The following is a 22,955-nucleotide window of genomic DNA, read 5'->3' as shown; positions in this document are numbered from 1 at the left end:
TTGCGCGAAATGGACAAATAAGGGTTTAACCCTCGCCGGCATAGGCCGTTTTGCATCCCTCGACGGCACAGGGGGATGCGACCCTCCTCGCGTTTGGCCCCTAATTGAGCTAGAGCCTCGCGGAAAAAAACATCGTGTAGGTCGTCACGAGACGAAGCCAACGGTACCCGGTTTTAAGGTCATAGGTCAAATGGTGACCTCTGAGGTCAGGTCAATGGCCGAAAGTCGGGACCTGTTAGAACGTCGTATAGTGTGGCTGCTAAGGGGTTTTTCGGGATGCTGATCACGAATATCATGTTAGTTTTGATCACAGATGATGTCTTCATGCATTTAGGCCAGGTCGGGTCAGCTCAGGTCAGGTCAACCAGTATGGGTCCTGCCGGGTATTCGTAGTAGGTGTCAACCCGCCTCTGACAGCTTCGTAACATGTTATGAAGGCACCAAAACTACTTCGTAAATGTTCAAATGGTTCCTAAATTCGAATTCAGCTCAAAAAACTAGCCCAGAAACATGTAAAACTCGAAAAAGTGAACCGAGGTCATCGAAGGTCAATGACCTGACCTGACCTGACCTTCAGGTGACCTTTACACCCACCCTAAAGCATGGGACCAACATCATATCACATGTTTGAGCGCTTGAAACCACGAAAAGACTGCAAACGCGCGGCCAATGCGGCATAGTGCCCGCCTGTCCCAGGCATATGTGCAGCGCAGAAATTAAATAATGACGTCATAGGTCAGTGACCTAGCGTAACCAATCAAATTGAAAATGGATATCGGATTCGGCTTTAGCTTAGCATGATATTTTACCCTGTAACGAATCATTTTTGGCACCGCAGCTGTGCTCATTGATTTAATTCCGCTTTTTTGAAGCGCCTGGCCCACTGTGCGACGCCCACTCCAAACTGCGCCGTTCGGCCGACCAGATAGCTGTTCCGCCCCGTCCCCCTCCCCGGACCGCCGTCGGGTCCACCACACCATCCTGCCTGCGGCTCTGGGACTCTGTGGTACTGGCCCGGCTATCTGCCGTCCTTCCTGTCAGCCGCAGCTGCAGCGGCGCGGGAGGCGGATAACAAGCGTCTTTACCCGCCGACCGAGCTCATTCTCACTGCCGGCACTCGAGGGACTCGGGGGGACTTCACTGACTCCCCAGGACTCCTCGACACTCATGATCACTACCAGGACTCCATTGACTCTGGATGACTCCTCATGACTCTGTATGACTCAGTAGACTCGTCGTGAGTCAATGTCGGTACGGACCGGACCTGTAACAAACAACAAACACAACAGAGTCACAACAAACACACAACAAACACCATAGATGATATGTGACACACACACTACACAGCAAACGGAGTCGCCATAAATAGTAAACAACATCGGCGTGACAAACAACACAGACTGGTTTATCGTCAATATATATTGCCCCACGGTCCACTGTGCACTGTCCATTACTTATCACTGTACCGGCCATCTGACAATGTGTGTAGTAGACACCACCAGAAGAGGGGGACCCACCTGTGAGGTCTGGGTAGAGCAACAGGAGCAGCGGGCAGAGGAGGGGAGCACAGAGCCGCAGACAGAGGGGTGAGACTAAATGCTTACTTCGAAATCTAAGCTGCGTTGCGGCATTGGCGGTTATGTGCGGCGTGTATGCCGCATGATTAGTAAGCGGCGACCACTAAATTAAAGACTCAAACGCTCCGACCGGTTTTCAATGAATAACACTGCATACCAAAAATACCAATCGCTCTCGTCATAAGATATTTAGATTTAGATAACTAAGTTATCTACATCACATCATCATTTTGAACCAAATTAATACCTTCAACTGAACTCGCTCACTCCTTCCTTTGTTGGCTTCAAACAGTCTTTCGATTGTCTGGAAATCGAATGCTAAATCCCGTACCTGTATGCGACTGGTGCATATATGATATAAAGGTGCGATGTAAGAATTTGAATAGGCTCTCGCATGCGATTTCCTGGCTACCCAAAAAAGTCTGTTTCAGTCATGCTATCAAAACATGGTATGTCAGCCCGGTCACCGGCTTATGGTGTTCTGCTTGTAGTGCCCCTGACCGCCACCGACTCTCTTCCCTCCTGAACCCTCGCCCGTGTTGGTGTTTTTTTTTTCAGCCGCGAACGTATAAGGGGGGGGGGGGGTCAGCTGGACCCTTCCTTGCCGTTTGGCCCCTGATCGAGCTAGAGCTTCGCAGAAAAACGAGCGTGTTGCCCGTGACGAAAGGAAGCCGATGATACCCAATTTTAACCCTCGCCGGCACAGGCCATTTTGCGTCCTTCGACGGCACAAGGGGGGGATTTGGTACGACCCCCCTCGCGTTTGGCTCCTGATCGAGATAGAGCTTCGCGGAAAAAATGAGGGTGTTACCCGTCACGGGAGGAAGCCGATGATATCAAATTTTATTTTTTAAGGTCCTAGGTCATCGGGTGACCTTCCAGGTCAGGTCAATGACCCGAAAGTCGGGAAAATTGGGACCTGTTAGAAAGTCGTAAAGTGTGGCTGCCATGGGGTTTTCCGGGGTGCTGATCACGAATATCGTGTTAGTTTTCATCAGAGATGATGTCTTTAAGCATTTAGACCAGGCCGGGTCAGGTCAGGTCAGGTCAGGTCAACCGGTAGGGGTCGTGACGGGTATTCGTAATACGTGTCAACCGCTTCTGCAGCTTCGTAACATGTTACGAATGCACCAAAACTACTTCGTAAATGTTCAAATGGTTGCTAAATTCGAAATCAGCTCTAAAAACTAGCCTAGAAAATGTAAAACTCGAAAAGTGAACCGAGGTCACCAAAGGTCAATGACCTGACCTGACCTTCAGGTGACCTTGACATCTACCCTTATGCATGGGAGCAACTGGCAACATCAAATCACATGTTTGAACGTTTGAAACCACGAAAAGCTTGCAAACGCGCGGCTATAATGCGAGCCGACATACGCCGAATCGCGATTCCGGCTAAACATGGTCTCGGAAAGTAGGCCACAGGTCAAAGGTCATTTGGGTCAGGGTCATGAAATTTTTAGGGTGGGTGTAGAATTGATCAATGCGAGGGTACTGAAAGTTTCGTCGCGATCGGCCGCTTTTTAAGCGAGTTATTCGCGAAAAACCTTAGGGGGTTGCACTAAACCCCTTGAGCCGGCGAGGGTTAAGTTGAAAGTATTAATTTGTCTCAAAATGATGATGTAGACAACCTAGTTATTTAAACCTAAATATCTTATGACGAGAGCGGTTGCCGGTTGGCATTTTTGGTATGCAGTGTTATTCATTGAAAACCGGTCGGAGCGTTTGCGTCTTTAATTTAGTGGTCGCCGCTTACTAATCATGCGGCATACACGCCGCACAAAACCGCCAATGCCGCAACACAGCTTAGATTTCAAAGTAAGCATTTAGTCTCACCCCAGATAGAGCACGTCAGCGACACTAGCGCCGCCTGCCAGTCTGGTCCGGAACCTGTGGTTGTCGAGTACACCACATGGAGAGGAGAATAGGACGAGAGGTTAGTGATCTCCTGAATACCACCCCCACTGGCGGATACAGTCGCCACCGCGACCAAGATGATGCTGTCGGAGAACCCGTGCGTCCTCTTGACACTGCAGCAGAGCCGACACCTGACCACGTCGTCATTAGAAGCGGAAACAGCGGTACAGGTGACGTCACATGTCAGGTTCCTGTAACACACTCAAATCTGGTGAATACTACAGTGCAATACTTACGTGTGGCTCTGTGTGGCTATTAGCATGACCCGCAATCCGCCACGTGGAGGCTGCCACATCGGACTGCGTCTCTATTATCGCCCGAGACCCCTCAGGTGGTGCAGAGCCCACCATTTCCTGAGGGAAGACACGGCAGCCATATACGGCCCCGAGTAGCACTCGGTGTGTGCTACTCGCAGCCGATTGGTGGCGGCACAAACGGCCGTTGGGTGAGTCAGCTCTCCAAGCACGGCGGAGGCAGGCTTGTATAGCACTCATCTGTCATGGATGGCCTACACCAGCTGATCGTGGTGGCTGAAAATGTACCGGTGGGTCAGGGCACTGTCGTACAACGACTGGCGTTTTATCATATATTTTTCCATAATATGTCATTGAATAGATTGGTTTACATTCTGATAAATCATAATGTATGCTCGAGCTGGGAAGGTCACCCAAGCCAGCTCCGATAACATGTGCACATGTCAGTTTTCCATTTGTTGGCCCACGTACAGCTGTCTGCCCCGTGGCTGAACACTGGCTCCTCCAGAGAGACGGACACCCGACCGGGCGTCTGTCCCCGGGCTCTGGTCACCGTCATGGAGACAGCTGGCCGCGCGTCTGTCCCCGGGCTCTGGTCACCGTCATGGCGACAGCTGGCCGCGCGGGGAGCTGGTGACGCCACCAGCGGAAGGAAAACGAGTCATCCGGGGGCTGGTAATGCAGTAATTATGAGTCTGATGTCATTTGTGAATATAACTACAAATCGCCTCGTATCAAGTATATTCACAAACGTTGGAACATCAACAGGTATGCATCATGCAAAAATAGCCCACCAATCTAACCTGTCTCGGGAGGCCTCTGATTCTGTGACGGGCGAGTGTGCGGCAGCTGAAATGCCGGACTGCCGGATTGGCTCCGGCGGTCGACGGCTCAGCTGCGCCAGAGCCGCACACCCGCCTCCGTCAACCTGCCGGTACAGTAAATGGACAAAATATTATTCAAGCTAATTTATGTATGATGTTCCTAGTTTCATGACTAGTCACAATTACTTAGAATGAACGTAAGGTGGACTTGATAAGGAACAAAACTGAAACGGGACACGGGAAACAGGACACGGAAGCGAAACAAGGGAACTGGACACGAAAACGGGACACGATAACCGGACAATTGGTAAAATCAATAAGCAGATTCCGCTGGTGAACTCACGCCCGCTGGTGGTGAGCTTGGTCCTGAGGCCGGCGGTGCTGGTGGTGGTGCTGCCAATGCTGGCAGGGGACCTGAAAGACGGTAGATGTATTACCAGAACCTAGATAATTGATTTGTGTTCAGTGGCAGCTTATTTAGGTGCAAAAAATCGCATACGTTAGAGCATTGTAATTCGTCACTTCTTACAAATGTATTTTATGAATCAATTTTCTACAGCACGTCTACTCGATATTCTCCTCGATATTCTATATACGACTGGATACTCGATACTAGAGATATAAATCACATACCAACTTTTTGGTATACCGATACCAAACCGATACCAACTTGGTATTTGGTATTTCAATCGTAATGTGTTTGGTATTTTGTTTGTATCATAAACCTTCACTAATGTATAAGAGGCTAAGAAATCGGAAAAAGTTGGTATTTCCCTCATTTCCCAAGTTGGTTTGTTTTCGGTATTTTCCCGTGGTTTTGGTTGGTATTTGGTTTGGTATCGGTATTCCGATTTTCCGTAATTGATATCACTACTCGATACGCAGAAGAATAAGGCATATGCCAAACTGAAACGTTATGCTAAAAGTAATTCGATGAAATTATTGCCTCAAAATGAAGTAAAACTCGATTTGTGCTATCACAAAACTCTTCAATCGTTCTCCAATTTCATATTTGACTCTTACCACCCGAGGAGCGGTGTGGTGTCTTTCACCTTCTCAGCTGCACCTGAAATGAGATAGCTAAAATAAATGTTTTCATTAGAGATCTATAATTTGGTGGATATGATTGAGAAATGGTATGATCAATAGCTTGCTTGTTATGAAGTAGGTATAGTTACAAAATAAATTCCGGAGCATCAAATCCTCTCCCCCTTCAAAAAAAAGTCCCCCAGACTAACCTGTCTCGGGGAGGCCTCTCATGCTGTGACGGGCGAGTGTGCGGCAGCTGAAATGCCGGACTGCCGTATTGGCTCCGGCGGTCGACGGCTCAGCTGCGCCAGAGCCGCACACCCGCCTCCGTCAACCTGCCAGTGCAGTAAATGGACAGATGGTCATTCCAGATGATTTATGTATGGTGTTTTTATATTCATGTAGTCAACATTATTTAGCCCTCGCCGGCCGAGGGGGGGGGGCGGGTGCCGCCCCCCCCATAGGGTTTTTTTTTCGCGATAGCTCCGAGCACGCTGGCGATAGAGAGCTGAAACTTGGCATACCTGACCTTTGATTCAAGCCGGATCTTTTGACACCAACCGCATTTTTGGGTCAGGTCAGGTCACTGACCTATGACGTCATAAGTGAACCTATGCACGGTCTTCATATGTCGCAACTTCGCAACGCCCTCACTGCCAGAGGAAATGTCACAGGGAAATGAAACTTGCAGGATCTAGTATCCATTATAGGTAAGTCTCACAACTTGTATATCTCGGATTTTTCCTAAAGGTCATATGAGGTCAGGTCATTTTCGTGACCTCACCATTATAACTTATAATGGTGAGGTCATGAAAATGACGAAAATGACTTATAATTTATAAGTCAATGGGGAAAAATGAAATCTGCTATTCTGGCGCCGCGAACGATCTCTAACTATCTCAAGCACACAGAATCGTGATTTGATGCACTCCTTGCAAGGTTAGATGCGTCACTTTTGCAATGTTGACCTAACGTGACGTCGTTTATGACGTCATCAAGGTCATATTAGTTTTTCGTCAATAACTCTTGATCAAATTGAGCTAGCGAGTCGGGAAAGCAACCAATGGATTCAGGAAGACATACCGATTCGAATGATATGCGACGTGACCTCTTTTGACCAACTTCGTGACCTGAGGGTGCTGACCTGACCTTGACCTGAGGTCAACACCCCAAGTTGACCTGACCCGGACAAAAAGTATATCAATCGACGCGCCTGAGCGAGGCAAACAAGATGCTGCCAAAATTGGCGCTCTGCGGCCGTTTTTGCGAAGTTATTCACCAAAAACTGAACCGTACGTTGGGGCACTTGACCTGACCTCAGAGGTCACCGATTGACCTAGGACCTTAAAATCGGGTACCAATCTCTGCGTCTCGTAACGGCGCACACGCTCGTTTTTTCCGCGACACGCTAGCTCCACCAGGGGCGAAACGGCGAGGGCGGGTCGTACCCGCCCCCCACCCCCCCACGGCCGGCGCGTATGTAGAAAACCAATAGGTCCGGCGAGGGTTAGAATAAACGTAAGGTGGACTTGATAATGCACAAAACTGAAACAGGACACGGGAAAAGGTACACGGGAACGGGACACGATAACCGGTCAATTGGTAAAACAAAAAACAATAAGCAGATTCCGCTGGTGTACTCACGCCCGCTGGTGGTGGGCTTGGTCCTGAGGCCGGCGGTGCTGGTGATGGTGCTGCCAATGCTGGTAGAGAACCTGAAAGACGATAGTTGTATTACCAGCACCTAGACAATTGACTTGTGTTTAGTGGCAGCTTATTTCTTTGCAAAAAAGGCGAATCGAATGGTGCTGTTTTTGTTTCCGTACGAGGTCTAGAACTTCCAATTTTTTTTTTCTCAAAAGTTTTGTTTGTAGTGACTTCATAAAATTTTAAATAACTCCCACATTTTTGAACCGATTCTTCTAAAAATTGGTATTTAGGTGCACATAGACCACTTCTCTGACATATATTCCGTTTTTTTTTTTATTCACTCAAAATTTTGGAATTTATAATTATTTTCCCAAAAAAGTAAGTTTTTTGAAGAAAAAAATGGGCAAAAATCCAACATTTTCAAAAAACCGAGATAGCCATTTGATAGACAAAACAGAACCACGTATAACCTTTTTTTGTTACGTCTTAATTCCTTTAAACCCGCGCCCCGTAGGGGGGGGGCCGAAACGGCCCCCCCCCCTGTCCTTTTCGGTCAATATCTCCTAAACGGCTGGAGATATCGCCACCAAACTTTCAGGACCCCTCCGGGCATCAATTTTACACATTGTGACCAAAAATTTTTCCAGAGGCTGTGATAGGTTGGCCACAAATGACGTCAGAATGACGTCATGTTCTGTCATTTTCGACCGAAAAAAGACCTTCGCGAGAAGACCTGTCAGGCCTACAGCTTTGAAGATACAGAAAAATGATCAACACATAAAAGGTGTAGAATTGAAAGGGCTACAAAACTGCTATCTCGGATTTTTGAAATTTTTGAGTTTTGATCCCCAAAATCAAAAAAGCATTTTTTTGGATATATTAGCCGAAAAATCCAAAAAGTTTTTTGAGTTTCGAAAAAACCGGAATATATGTGATAGTACCTACCGTCTTCTATCTACATACCCAATTTCAGATCGATACCTCGTTTTTTGGCCAAGTTATAGCGAAAAAACTGTTCAAAAATGATGACGTCAAATTTTCAAACTCAATTTTTGGCAATTCTAGAACTCGTAGAGCAAAACAAAGACCACCATTAGACTCCCCGTGAAGAGCTGCATCGAATGGATACCCATTTTATGCAAAAATATCAACTTTGAAATTTGACCTAATTTGACCTGACCTTGACCTGACCTTCACCAAAACGTGACCTAGGCTGGCCCCAAAGGCTGCCTAACCCACATAATCGCATTTGTCATGTAAAATGGACCATAAAACATGTATCACACGACACATTCATATTGTGACCCCCGGTGACCTGACCTCGCTGTGACCTGACCTGGTATCAGTGACCTCAGATAGCAAAGTATGTATTTGACGAACAGGCACGTATCCAGGATTTCGCTCAGGGGGGGGCGACAGCCGAGAAGGGCCCGGAGGTCAGCCAAAAGGGGCCCCACAGCGACTGCCTATCCTGGCGTGTAAAAATTCGAGAATGTCGAAAAAACAGCAAATTTACGATAGAATTTGGCATTGTAAATGAAAATGCATTGTCTTGCGTTTCTCGACCTTGATAACATGTTTGCAGTTAGCTTCCGTTGAAGTTCGTTTTTGCAGTTCACTTCCGTTAAAGTTCGTTAACCCGCGCCCGGCCGGGGGGGGGGGCTGTTTGAACACCTCCTCCTTGCGGTTTTGCGTGGATATAAAAAAGAGGGATGAATCTTATCTACAGATATGAAAATTTTACACCCAGGTCGCTCAAGGTCAGGTCACCAGACCACGTCAAGTGACCTCACCTCAGAAAAGGTTAGAATGCTCTCCATAGCCACACCGACTGAACGATCGGCTTGAAACTTTTAGCGATTGATAAGAGTAACAGTATGTATAAAATGATTATCTCGAAATTTGCATACCGGTGGTGACATAAGGTCAACTTAATTTTTGCACCCTCTCCATTAGGTTTTATAAATGGGAGAAAATCGAAAGGTGCCTCTTTTAGGCAAACGTCATCCTAGGCACCCTCAATCACCTGGTTACATAAAAAATGACAACCTAGATCGGAAATTTGTACCCGTGACCCCTCCTTATGTCTATGGGGTCATCTCAGGTCACGAAACGTCTCCACAGCTTTTGACAATAGCATTTGTTAGAGACACGCTAGAGCGTTGAAAACACCTTAGATGTGTTCAGGCCTTATCGACGATACGGTTTGACGGATGTGCAACATGACCTTTCAGGTCAGGTCACCTTGAATTTAGTTCAAATTTTCTAAATGACCTGATAAGGTCAAATTATATGTAGTTCATTCGACGCGTCTCGACGAGAGTAACACGATGCTGACAAAAGAAATGTCGTGCCTTTTCCTGAGTCGAAAATTGTTAAAGAAAAAAAGTGTTTCATAAAAACGACTATTTTAAAAGTTTTTTCTCTCAAGAGGCTAAACCGTTAACCCGAGCACCGACGGGGGGGGCTGTTATCCGCCCCCCCCCCTTGAGGTTATGCGGGAAAACCGCGGCGCGTAGCGCCGCGAAATTTGGCATGACTATTTTCTCATTAATTTTACACATGGTGTGCAAGTTTGAACCTCCTAACTTTTAAGGTCAGATCACCAGGTTACTTCGAATGACCCAACCTCAAATCACTTTTTGCAACTTTGTCACGTCGTGTCAGAGCTACAGTAGATAATGGAGTATGATTCGATGCGGATTGACGAGAGGATCACGATGGTGCCCTTAGTTTGTTCCTATTCCTAGCTTGGCTAATTCGAAAGTTATTCGAGAAAAACTTCATATCTAGCGCCGCCATTTTGACTTTTTTTGCCCCTGTGACGTCATCTTTGACCTGATCTGGAAATGACCTAATTAAAAATTGTAGACCTTGTCCGTGCGTACCCCATGCCGTTTACCGCTTGTCGCTATCTTGCTTCGTTCTTGAGATCTCAGGGGGCGGGCGGTCATCCGCCCCCCCCCCGTCGGTTCTAAGTTGGCGCGGACCCCCGTCGGTGCGCGGGTTAATCGCAGGTCAATTCTGAGAACAGTTTACGGAAAGAACGTTAAAAGAACTATTGAATGCGTTTTTCTTTTTGTGGCGTTGCAGCTCTGTTTGTACCCGGGTTATGCGCCGGAGTTGTCAAACAATGTTGAAATAGGCAAAATGTGACCTTTGCTGACTTATGGTGACCTGACCTTTGACCTGACCTAGAAAATGACCGAGTTACTTTCGGCATGATTTTTTACGCTCTTCCGAATGCCACGTACGCTTACGTGTCGCTACGTGGCCCAGGAGCCGAGTTAGAGAGAGAGGGTGTTCAAACGCCTCCCCCACCGCCTGTCCCAAACGCCATCCGTGGCGCAACTATGGAGCTCATTTTGTTCGGAAAACTGTAAACAGGAGCAGCCCCATGAGGTCAGTCGAAAGGGTCCCATCATCGGCTGTTGCCTGTTCCTCGGGCCCCATGGCCTGGGCAGGGCCTTCTCAGCGGGCCCTTCCGTTTCTGGGGCCCGGCCAGGACAAGCTGTTTCTGAGACTGGGCACGGAAGTGTATATCTGGGCTCGCTTTCTTGATACGTTGTCGAGGCCGAGGGACCAATACTTAAGCTCAAAAGCCTGCTTCAAGGCTTTCTGAGCGGGCCCTTCCGCTTTTGTAGACCTCCCGGGCCCCCGGTTGTCATTGGCTTGGCCCGGTCCGCTTGTGGGGCCCGGCTAGGGACCCATATGAGCACCGGCAAGACCCTATGGGCCCTTTTTGGACCCGAAAGCCTGGGCAAGATCTTCTCAGCGGGCCCTTCCACATCTAGGGCACAGACAGGCCCTGTGACTGGGCACGGAAGAGGATTTTTTCGGATCCGCTAACCATAACTTCTCCGGGGCCAATTAGCTCAAAAGCGATACCTTTGGGCCCGATAAGGGACCCGTTTGGAGTCCGGCAGGGCCATAGGGGCCCTTCCTCAAGCTCGAAGGCTCGAGCATATCCTTCTGAACGGGTCTTTCCGCTTTTGGGGCCCTGCCGGGCTCCAAATTGCCCTCGCTCTGCCCAAAAGTGGGCCGAAGGGCCCAGTTACGGACCTGTTTGTGGCCCGGCAGGGCCCCAGGGGCCCATCCGCGAACCAAAAAATTCGAACAAATCCTTCTGAACATGCCTTTCCGCTTTTTGGCCCAGCCGACCCCAAATTGTTCCTGACTAGGCCCCAAAGCGGGCCCTTCGGGCCCGCTTTCTTGCTGCCTAGCGGGCCCTGCCGGGCCCGCTTTTGGGGCCCGGCAGGGCCCAGGGGGGGGGGGGGGGCGACCGCCCCCGTCGCCCCCCCCTTGGATACGTCCCTGTTGACGAACAATATACCATCGATGGTTTTCAATAAATTACCAATTTACTTGATTTCACAGCACATTTCTTGAATTGCCTGTGAACGGTGAAAATCTGACCTTTGACCTGACCTGTGACGTCATCGGTTTGACCTAGGTCAATGAAATTTGGTCACAAGGTAGTTCCCGGGTAGGGCTATCAAAAGCCGTTTGAATTTTGAAAATCGGCCGGTAACTTTCCGAGATCTTAGGGGGGGGGGCCGAAACGGCCCCCCCCCCTACGGGTGGTAGGGTCCGCCGGTAGCCCTACGGGGCGCGGGTTATTAAAAATGAAGATGTTAGCAGCGTTTGAAATTTTGCCGTTTTTGAGGCGAAAATGGCGAACATGACGTCACTAAAACGTCAATTTCTCAAAACACTTCCGACGGATTTCGCTCAAATTTTCCGGGAACGTGTCATATTATAGTACGATAAGGTACTGAAAGTTTGACGTTGCTGGCGTAACGCGTTTAGAAGTTATTGGCGAGAAACGGGAGGAGGGGTGGGGTGGGGGGCAGATTCTGCCCCGCCCCCCCCCCCCAGCGGGGCGCGGGTTAATGAAATTATTGCATCAAAATGGAGTAAAACTCCACTTGTGCTATCACAACACTCTTAAATCGTTCTCCAATTTCACATTTGACTCTTACCACCCGAGGAGCGATGTGGCGACTGTCACTTCTCAGCTGCACCTGAAATGAGATAGCTAAAATAAATGTTTTCATTAGATATCTTTAAATTTAATGGTATGGTAACGGTAAATTTAATGGTTTAATGGTTTTGAGAAATGGCATGATCAACAGCTCGCTTGTTATCAAGTACAGCTCCAAATTAATTCCAGAGCATCAATTCCCCTCCCCAAAAAAACGTTCCCCGAGACTAACCTGTCTCGGGAGGCCTCTGATCCTGTGACGGGCGAGTGTGCGGCAGCTGAAATGCCGGACTGCCGGATTGGCTCCGGCGGTCGACGGCTCAGCTGCGCCAGAGCCGCACACCCGCCTCCGTCAACCTGCCGGTACAGTAAATGGACAGATGGTTACTCCAGCTGATGTATCTATGATATGACCGGCATGTTTCTAGTTGTATTTACTTATTTTTCACGTAAAGGGGACTAAATAAAAAAGGTACACGGGGACGGGACACGGAACGGAACACAGGATATTGACACATAAAAATATGTGTATGTTACAGGCAATGTGTGGAATCAGGCATTCTATAGAATGCCTGACCGACCAGGCATTCTATAGAATCCCTAGGTATTCTACACATTTTCGATGCATTTTAACCCTAGAACGCCTAGGGCGGGGGTTGTATCAACCCCCCCCTGAGGTTTTTTCGAAGTGCACGCTAAACGGCTTGTCGTAGCGGGCTGAAATTTTCAATACCCTCTGGGGCAACCTTTGCGCATCTTTTGGCGAAAAAAAATTGATCGGGTCATGTCAGGTCACGGAGTTATGACGTCATAAGAGGTACAGCCTCCGGCCGACAGTTACCAAACGTGTGCGCCGAATCCCTAGGTTTTCTGCCGGTGATACCCACATTGTTTGATGGATCATGATGAAACTTCCCATGCATGTTGGGGCAAGCATTGGCTATCGTGTGGTGCAAGAAAATTGACCGGGTCAGGTCAGGTCACGGAGCTATGACGTCACAAGAGGAACAGCGTCCGGTACTATTTTTGAAAAGCGCCCGAACCACTATTTTGCTAATTCTTGTCACCTCAATGGGAATATGCAGCAATATTAGCTTCTATAGGGAGCAAATGGACCTCCCAAATCCAAAAATACAATCAGATTTCAAAAATTTAAATTTTGATTTTTCGAATTTCTGCCGCCGACTGTGACCTTGCCGCCTTCCGGCGCTCCCAACGCGCCATTTTTTGAGCTAGGGAAACGAAATACATACCAAACGATAGAGAATTGATCAAGGAACACGATAGTGAAGGTTTCAAGTCGATATCTCCCACCGTTTTGCCGCAATCGCCGCGGAAAGTTGAAAAAGTTTGATGTTTTCGGAAAATTTGACCTTTGACCGGTCATAAGTAGGTCAAATGTTGACCTAGGACCAAAAAATATACCACCAATCGCGAGATCTCGTTGAGAGCAATCCGTTGTTTTTTCCGCTAAGCTCTACGACCTTCCGTTTCGAAACGCCAGGGGGGGGGGTCGTAACAACCCCCCCCCCCTGGTCGTTCGTGTTATGAGAAATGACCTGGTCGTGCGAGGGTTAAGACAAATGAAGTCCGATTTAAAACAGTTGATTCCTGAAATAAAACAATTGACAGGTGGATTAAAACACGTGACATTCAGCTTAAAACAACTGACATGCTATTTAAAATAAATGACAAGCAAATTAACCCTCGCATGTGTGCGGCGTTTGCCAGCTTCTAATGTGTAGGGGGGGGGGGGTCGGTTGGACCCCCCCCCTTGCCGTTTGGCCCCTGATCGAGCTAGAGCTTCGCGGAAAAAACGAGCGTGTTGCCCGTGACGAAAGGAAGCCGATGATACCCAATTTTAAGGTCCTAGGTCATTGGTTGACCTTCCAGGTCAGGTCAATGACCCAAAGTCGGGAAAATCGGGACCTGTTAGAAAGTCGTAAAGTGTGGCTGCTAAGGGTTTTTTCGGGGTGCTGATCACGAATATCGTGTTAGTTTTGATCACAGATGATGTCTTGAAGCATTTAGACCAGGTCGGGTCAGGTCAGGTCAGGTCAACCAGTAGGCGTCGTGACGGGTATTCGTAGTACGTGTCAACCGCCTCTGACAGCTTCGTAACATGTTACGAAGTCACCAAAACTACTTCGTAAATGTTCAAATGGCTGCTAGATTCGAATTCAGCTCAAAAAACTAGCCTAGAAACATGTAAAACTCGAAAAAGTGACCCGAGGTCACCCGAGGTCACCAAAGGTCAATGACCTGACCTGACCTTCAGGTGACCTTGACACACACGGGAGTAACATCAAATCACATGTTTGAACGTTTGAAACCACGAAAAGCTTGCAAACACGCGGCTAGTGCGAGCCGACATACGCGAAATCGCGATTCCGGCCAAACATGGTCTCGGAAAAGAGGTCACAGGTCAAAGGTCATTTGGGTCAGGGTCATGAAATTTTCAGGGTAGGTGTAAAATTGATCAATGCGAGGGTACTGAAAGTTTCGTCGCGATCGGCCGCTTTTTACGCGAGTTATTCGCGAAAAACCATGGGGGGGTCCATCCGACCCCCCCCCCTACACATGCGAGGGTTAAAGGAAATAGTTCACTTTCACGAAATTATTTTTTTTTGCAACGATTTATTATTTTTTATGTTCAAAATAATCAGCAAAGAAAATAAAACCTTTTTATAACAAAAGATTTTTTTTCTATATTTTGATATAGGAAGAACTTCTCAGTTTCTGTAAGGCACACGCGATCCAGTATGAAAAGAGCATGGGTCCCGAAAATTCTTCAGAAACAGAGAAATTATCGCAGCCACCGGCATTTGGGCGATCTGCTCGATCTGATAATGTTCCCCTGAATGTCCTAATTGATCAGTACGAGAATTTCTCTAGAGTTCTCGTAGATAATTTCTTTAGTTTCTGAAGAATTTTCGGGACCCATGCTCTTTTCATACTGGATGGAAATTTATGCAAGGCACACATCCTCAACGCAAGACACCTTTTTCGGGACGAGAAATAGAATATCTTTGCCTAGGGTGATCGTTGGGCTGTAAAAGCTCCTGATTTATGCTCGTCTCAGCCCAAGCTACGGAACTGCTATTCCAGTTCAAAACCCATGTTAAAAAGTGAACTATTTCCTTTAATATAAATGACATGCAATTTAACCCGGCAGTTGCTGGGGTATTTCGCCACCCACCCTTTGCTGGGGGGGGGGGGGGCGTTAAACGCCCCCAGCCGATAACTCGAGAACCAATAGGCGCAGCGAAACGCACGAGGCGGCAAACGAAAGAGCGCGACGAGACGCTTCAGATGAGTACTTTAAAGTTGAATTTTGAGGTCACAGGTCGGGTCAAGGTCAGGTCAAACACCTGAAATCGGGCTTTCAGTAGCATAGACTTCAGGACTTCGCAATGGGCGCCTCTCGCCATAAACTCTGTCAAAACGGAGCACAATCCATCTTATAAGGCCTACAAGAGTGTCAGCTTCATATAGGGGTCAGTCAAGCATAGGTCAGGGTCAAGGTCAGGTCAACCGGGTAGGCACATATCCCCGAAAATCAAAACTGATATTCGCAGCCTGTGACACATGTTTTATAGGTAATTTGGGGCGTAGAACACGATGGTGACATTCATTTTATCATATGTGTACGTGTTTGGCTAAAAAAGTTCAATTTAAGAAATTCATGTATCATGGTCGTGAAGTAGTCACGAGAAATTGCCAAGATTCAGTTCAAGATTTTGGAAAATGCGGAACGATAATCAATAATCGAAGATAGCCATTTGATTGATCATGGTATTGGCAGTCTAATGGCGTTTACGGCATGTCTGTATGTCTATTCTGTGATTTTATATGATTTTTTGAACATATGCCGTTTTTGGTCGAAAACTCAGAAATCATGACGTCACTAAAACCTCGATATCTCAAAAAATTTCCGACCGAATTTTTTGAAACTTTGTCACAATAAACTTCAATCAATTCCCTACAGGTATCCAAAATTTGGCGCGCCTGCGGCGCGCCGTTTTTATGCTATGGGCCGGCGAAAAAAGTGGGGGCGTTTAACGCCCCCCCCCCCCAGCAACTCGCGGGTTAATCATACAATTTTAGTTCTTAAAGCTATGTTGAATAATCACGTTTTAGTGCAAATAAAATAAATAAAGTGTTCGACCACATGTTTGCAATTGACAGTTCGTAGAATTTTAACATATGCTTCATTGGATTAAAAATTCAAAATGACTGATTGGCGTTAGAGCTTCCATACGATGACATTGAGTCCTCTACTACACTGTCCTTCTCCGTCTTGACCCGCGTCCCGCTGGGGGTCCTGGATTTCCACGCCCTGCTGGGGAGGGGGGTGTTTTGAACACCCTTCCCCTTCTAACTCGGCTCCTGGGCCAAGTAGCGATACGCGGAAGGCAGTGTGCGAGAGAGCGACAAAACAAAATGACGGAACTACTTCAGTCACTTTTTGCTCAAAGGTCAGTCAGGTCACCAGAGGTCATTGTAGGCCAAATGTTGCAGATTCTCAGGTCAAATGTCAATAATTTTTAGAAGCCGACACATAACTCGGGAACCAAGAGAGCTACAGCACCGAGGAAAGGTGCATTTGATAGCCCACTTAACGCTCTCTCTGAATATTTTTCCCATATATGATCTAACGTCAACGTTCTAGCCTGCAGGTGGCAAAAACTGCCAAAATGGACGATTTTGGCGTTTTTTTGCACTTTCTTTTGACTCGAGCTTTGCACGAGCTAAACTTTACCTGCATCGTGTTCCTCTCGTCAAGACGCGTCGAATGAACTATAAGTTGACCTTGAAACGTCAAATTGAACAATGACCTCAGGCCAAGGTCTTGACCTGACCGGAAAGGGTCATGTTGCGTATCAGCCGATTCGTATGGTGGAGCTTACAAATCTAAGGCGTTTTCATGACTCTAACTTGCCTCCATCCAAAGTTATTTGCTAAAACCTGCTAGATACCCTTCGTGACCTGACATGACCTCACGGGCATAAACAGGGGTCACGGGTGCTATGTATTTTTATGTTCATTGGGTCAACTGTCAACGTTACTTGTAAATTGTAATTCGGTGTTTGAAAGTGTTTAAATGACTTTCGTCCAAAAGAGGCGTCTTTCAATTTTCTCCCTACAAATAATCATGTAGTCGAACACAACATTTTGTCCATTTGTAGTAGAACATAATTATTCAGCATAGCTTTACGTAGGGTAGCCTGGGGCAAGACGCCCCAGATAATTTATTTTGCTATATAACTTTTGTCCCACATCACCTGGAAGGCCAAATTTGTGCTCAATGCATTCTTTGGACATTTTACTTTAGATTCCACCCCTCAAATTCATTCACATATGATCGGACTCCCAGGTAGGAAGTGATTTGTGAAGCAACTGCAAATGAGGCATTTTGCCCCAACCCCAGGGCAAAACGCCCCACGGCCTGGGGCAAGAAGCCCCATACTCTAGATTAAAGATTAAACATGCTAGTTGACTAAATCTTGAATGAGAGGTCCGTTACACCATGGGAGGCACGGCACTGAAGCTAGCACCTTCCATCCTATGAGGTGTTCACCTATGACACTATTGTATGAGCAGGTTTTCCACCTGCCTCATAAGGCCAAATAATAAATTATTTCAATGCAAATGTTAATAGAATACTTCCTTTGCCATCCAGTTGCTGAGAAAAGTACATATAGATGCATAGAAACTTACTGTTCGCCAGCTACCGAACATTAGGAAGTGGGTAGTCCGAACAACACATGAGGTAAAACGCCCCATGGGGCTTTTTGCCCCACGACCTACTGGGGCGTTTTACCCCATCACGTAGTTCGGTCAGAGAACAGCGCCTTGCACTCCAGCAAGACATATTTTAACACGAACCAACCCGGCATCATAAGCGTTAGACAATAGTTGTTCAAAATACATAAAAGTCGTTAACTTGATGTGGACCATAAAATAACGCCATGATGCATAATCTGACAACAAAACATAAAAATCACTCGAAAAACACATTTTTGGCTATATCTCCCTAAAGAGTCGTCACAATTTCTTTCCAGTCTGCTCATATAATGATCATATAGTGCACGTTTTATTGAAGAGAGGATGCTTCCCCGGAACCTTCCCACTTCCGAGAAACATCGGTGAGGCGTTTTACCTCGGCGGGGCGACTTGCCCCGGTCTACCCTACCTATATTTGTATGATTGAATTGCATGTCATTTATATTAATTTGCTTTTCATTTATTTTAAATCGCGTGTCAGTTGTTTTAAGCTGAATGTCACGTGTTTTAGCGCGCCTGTCAATTGTTTTAATTCAGAAATCAACTGTTTTAAATTGGACTTCATTTGTCTTAAAATGCATCGAAAATGGTGTATAGAATCCCTGACTGCTTGGGCATTTTATAGAATGCCTGGCTTAAGCTCCCAGGCATTCTATAGAATGCCTAAGTATTTTGATTGTCCGAAACACACTTCGAAAATTAGGGGTCAGTGGCAGTAATGCTATTTGTTTACCTAATTTTCATTGTTGGCCTAGGCCGGTCGTCACCTCACACCATTTCAGGGCAATGAGCTGAGAGGAAGCGAGGGAGGTATTGGGCTATGCCGACCACCAAATGGTGCGCCGCAAGCAGCAGCTGATCCAATTCCGTTGGCACGGGAGAGCCACGGCGCAAGGCACGCGGGAGAGTCACAGGCCAACCAGTCGCTTAAACGGTTACCCTCGGAGGATTATGCTGCTACAGATACGAAGCTGCATTAGAAGAGTGTTGGCTGGGAGGGTGGACCGTAGGCTTGAATCGAAAGTGACTGCGAATGACGATGGCTTTGTTCTGATGTTAGAAATGAAGGTGAAAAATACACCAAAGGTCACATTTTATGTCGTCATAAGCACTTTGTGTAACGACTCTCAATATACATACATGGACAGCTCAACCTACACCGTAATGTCAAGGAATAACCTGAATAAATGGTTCATTATTCCACGTCTGGGCGGTGGCCCGGCCGTAACAAGAGCCGGATTAGGTGTTGTTCGATCTCCCCTTCCAGCTTGACTTCTGGGCCATGCGGTATTCGAAAGGTCGTCAAAGACTCAAAATTATGAAATTTTACTTTAGTTCTTCTTTGGCAATGTTCGAAAGGGTGCCATTTCTAAAACAAATAGCTAAGCCATTTTTTAGGTCAGCCCAATTTTTGTCCATTTTTGGCTCGTAGCCGTTTTCTCCAGTTTGACCTTAAATCAATTCCTTAGAAGGCAAACACCTCCAAAAATGGACGATTTGTCAATTTTTTCTGTGTAATTTTTTTACCAAAGGCGTTTCCGATATTGACATTACCACCATCGTCTTTCTAGCGTTAAGATAAATACTCTGTACTCTCAGAATGAAATCCTGATACAATTTGACCTAATAAGGTCAGATTGAATACCTGACCGGAAAATTTGACTGAATGAACATTTGACTGAATGAACATAAATAGCTGAACGCAAGGTAGCCTGGCAGAAAATAACTTAATGTTACATGTCGGTCTGTGCTCATAATCTTATACAACATACACTTATATGTTGGAAAGATTCGTGTATTTCCTAGGCATTCTATATATTGCCTGAAAATCAGGCATTCTTTAGAATGCCTAGGGATTCTATAGAATCCCTGGTGGGTCAGGCATTCTATAGAATACCTAGGGATTCTATAGAATGCCTGGTCGGTCAGGCATTCTATAGAATGCCTAGGCATTCTATAGAATGCCTGATTCCACACATTGCCTGTAACATGTACATCAATAAGCTGATTCCGCTGGTGAACTCACGCCCGCTGGTGGTGGGCTTGGTCCTGAGGCCGGCGGTGCTGGTGGCGGTGCTGCCAATACTGGCAGGGGATCTGAAATATATAAATATTTAGCACTTGCACCATTTGTAGGTATACATCGTAACTCGTACAGTTTTTTATTCTTAAAAGACAACTGGCCTAGGTAGGTATCGCTTGCAAGACTCCTCACAATATTTCTAAGATGATGGTAGAAATAAACTAACACTAAGCATACACAAAGCTGTTTGAGATTACTATCAAATCATTTATCAAAGTATTGATAACACATACACAATTCATGCGTGCCTGTACACTGTCAATACAATACTAAAACACTCACGGAGGCTGGTGGTGGAGATCCCGGAGCCGGTGGTGCTGGTGCTGGTGCTGGTGATGGCTGGTGGTGATGGTGGACCTAAAATAGATGGTAATTTTCATCAATACTTGAGCATATTTTCATTTATTTTGCTGAGATTCTGTAGAAAACTTAACGCTTAACAGTCGGGAGATAAATGACCTCAGTTTTGACGTAACAGCCAAACATTTATGAGGATGTGTTTGTTTCGTCGTAACGAACCTCAGCCTGCTAATAAAACAAACACGCAAACAAACAAACAAGCAATCAAATAAACAAACAAACAAACAAACAAACAAACAAACAAACAAACAAACAAACAAACAAACAAACAAACAAACAAACAAACAAACAAACACGCAGTCGATATTCTAACGTTAGTTGAAACATACAAACTGAAACAACACAAAGGTCAAAGGTTTGGAAAAGGGGAATATTTCTGGAGCTGCACCTACCTGCCGGTGTCGGACTTGGTGCTGAGGCTGGTGGTGCTGGTGGTGCTGGTGGTGGTGCTGCTGGTGGATGGTCTGAAAGGAAAGAAATACAAACTGAACGCAAATAGATGCAACTGTTCAGAAATACAATGGGTTCACCTCTGAACCAGTCTAATGGTCAGAAACAAAAAAATCATGACGGAGTCAGTTATCAATATTTGAGTGAGGATAGTACTGCAGTTCTTCCATTGCATTGATTGTGAAGAAGAAATTACTGACAAAATATCATGTGCAGCATAGGAAAAAAGTTTTTCGTTTTCAGTTTCAATCAAAGATCAGCCACTCACGGAGGCTGGTGGAGGACTTGATCCCGGAGCCGATGGTGCTGGTGGCGGTGCTGGACGCTGGTGATGGTGGTGGACCTAAAATAATACAAAGGTTTCAATTATTAGGTACGTAGAGACCAATTAGCGCCGCATATAATACAGATAAAGTAAAACTGCTAATCACACAACATTTATTACTGAAATTGGTTTGACATTACATACGTAATGTCAAATAGGCCTAGGTATATTGTACCAATTTCTTCTTTTATTTTGATAAAAAATCCCGTAAAAAACAAAAAAATGATAATTGTGGTTATTTGACGCAGAAACCCGACCATTCATAACAAAATGAAAAGTACGAACTGATCGTCTGGCAGTTGAAAAAAAAATCATTTAGATAAAATTTGTATCCTATCAACATTCATTACAATTGCCAAATATTGTATTTCCTATTGACGAGTAAAGCGGGCGACAATGTGCCCGCCGATATCGCGTCTGTACTCACGGAGGCTGGTGGCGGGCTTGGTGCTGAGGCCGGTGGTGCTGGTGGTGGTGATGGTTGATGGTCTGGAAAAGAATCAGAACATGTTGAGTTTTAATTGCTATTCATTGTAAGAAAATATAGCTTCACTTCTTTTCTTAACAGGTTTTACGATCATTAGCATTCCTGATGGAATATTTGTTACAGTACAATGTATAGCCTATCGTAATAGATTTGGTGATGAAAAAACAAACTAAAAATGTGCCTCGAACTTACGACCAAAATCAAATACCTCCAATTTTAAAGTCAATATGTGATAAGACACTTACGGACGATGGTGACGGGCTTGGTGCTGAGGCCGGTGGTGCTGGTGGTGGTGCTGGTTGATGATCTATAAGCGAAAGAATACAAATTGACCGTAAACCGCTGTAACTGTAATAAAATACAGTGGATTCACCTCTCAACCAGTCCAAACGTCAGCAAAATCCTGACGGAATCCGTTGTCAGCGTTTTATTATTATATTTTATTATTACAGCGTTTTACTTTATTATACCTACATATTATTCTTCCTATTGATCTGATTATGAAGAAGAAATTACCGAAAAAAATATCCTATGTAACATAGCGAGAAGAACAAGTTTTACGTTTTCAGGTTTCAATAAAAAATCAGACACTCACGGAGGCTGGTGGTGGGCCTGGTCCCGGAGCCGGTGGTGCTGGTGATGGTGATGGTGCTGGTGCTGGTGTTGGTGCTGGTGATGGCTGGTGGTGATGGCAGACCTGAAATAATATAAACGATTGAATTATTGTACATGACAGACCAAATGATCACCTTATCATACAGACAGAGCGGTAGCACTGTCTACGGCAAAATGAACAAAATTAGTCTGACACTAAAATACAAAAAGTTTCGATAACATATAACGAAACCGTGAAATCTGCAACTAAAAAACAAGTTCATGGTGCATTTCACACAGATAGAGGGCTATTGGACACAGCAAAGAAGAGTCACAATTGACAATTTCGTATATCGAATCTAAAAAAGTGTATCCAAGACAATGACGGATCAAATTATTCCATTTGTTTCGTCTGTGTATCAATTATCAACGTCAAGCCTTCCTTTGCTAGAAACTAGCCACGGGCGACAGTGTGCCAATGACATCGTGTCCGAGCTCTCAGAGGCTGGTGGTGGGCTACCCTATGTATGTACTGAGACCTGCGGCGCAGCACTCTTCAGGTGCTGTGTGCCAGAGCCATCTGTTGGCGACATAAGAAACTACTGAGACCTGCGGCGCAGCACTCTTCAGGGGC

At 46.0% G+C, this 22,955-nt stretch overlaps 1 long non-coding RNA gene across 2 annotated transcripts; it reads right to left on the bottom strand.

Moving 5' to 3' along the window:
• Positions 1-3,915: 3,915 nt before the first annotated feature.
• Positions 3,916-20,438, bottom strand: LOC122389493. Of its 2 annotated transcripts, XR_006257982.1 has the most exons (7): positions 20,388-20,438; positions 20,049-20,119; positions 12,468-12,592; positions 5,596-5,638; positions 4,916-4,986; positions 4,552-4,676; positions 4,292-4,378 (listed from the first exon to the last, which is right to left on the bottom strand). It is a non-coding gene; the product is annotated as an uncharacterized LOC122389493 (long non-coding RNA). The 2 variants fall into 2 exon arrangements; XR_006257983.1 differs by lacking the exons at positions 4,292-4,378; positions 4,552-4,676; positions 4,916-4,986; positions 5,596-5,638 and adding an exon at positions 3,916-4,024.
• Between the last annotated feature and the right edge of the window lie 2,517 nt (positions 20,439-22,955).

The sequence above is a fragment of the Amphibalanus amphitrite genome, unplaced genomic scaffold, assembly GCF_019059575.1.
Source record: "Amphibalanus amphitrite isolate SeventyFive unplaced genomic scaffold, NRLGWU_Aamphi_draft 000360F_arrow, whole genome shotgun sequence".
Taxonomy (NCBI): domain Eukaryota; kingdom Metazoa; phylum Arthropoda; class Thecostraca; order Balanomorpha; family Balanidae; genus Amphibalanus; species Amphibalanus amphitrite.
Note: the sequence above shows the minus strand (reverse complement) of the source record. Positions and strands in the feature narration are given on the sequence as shown.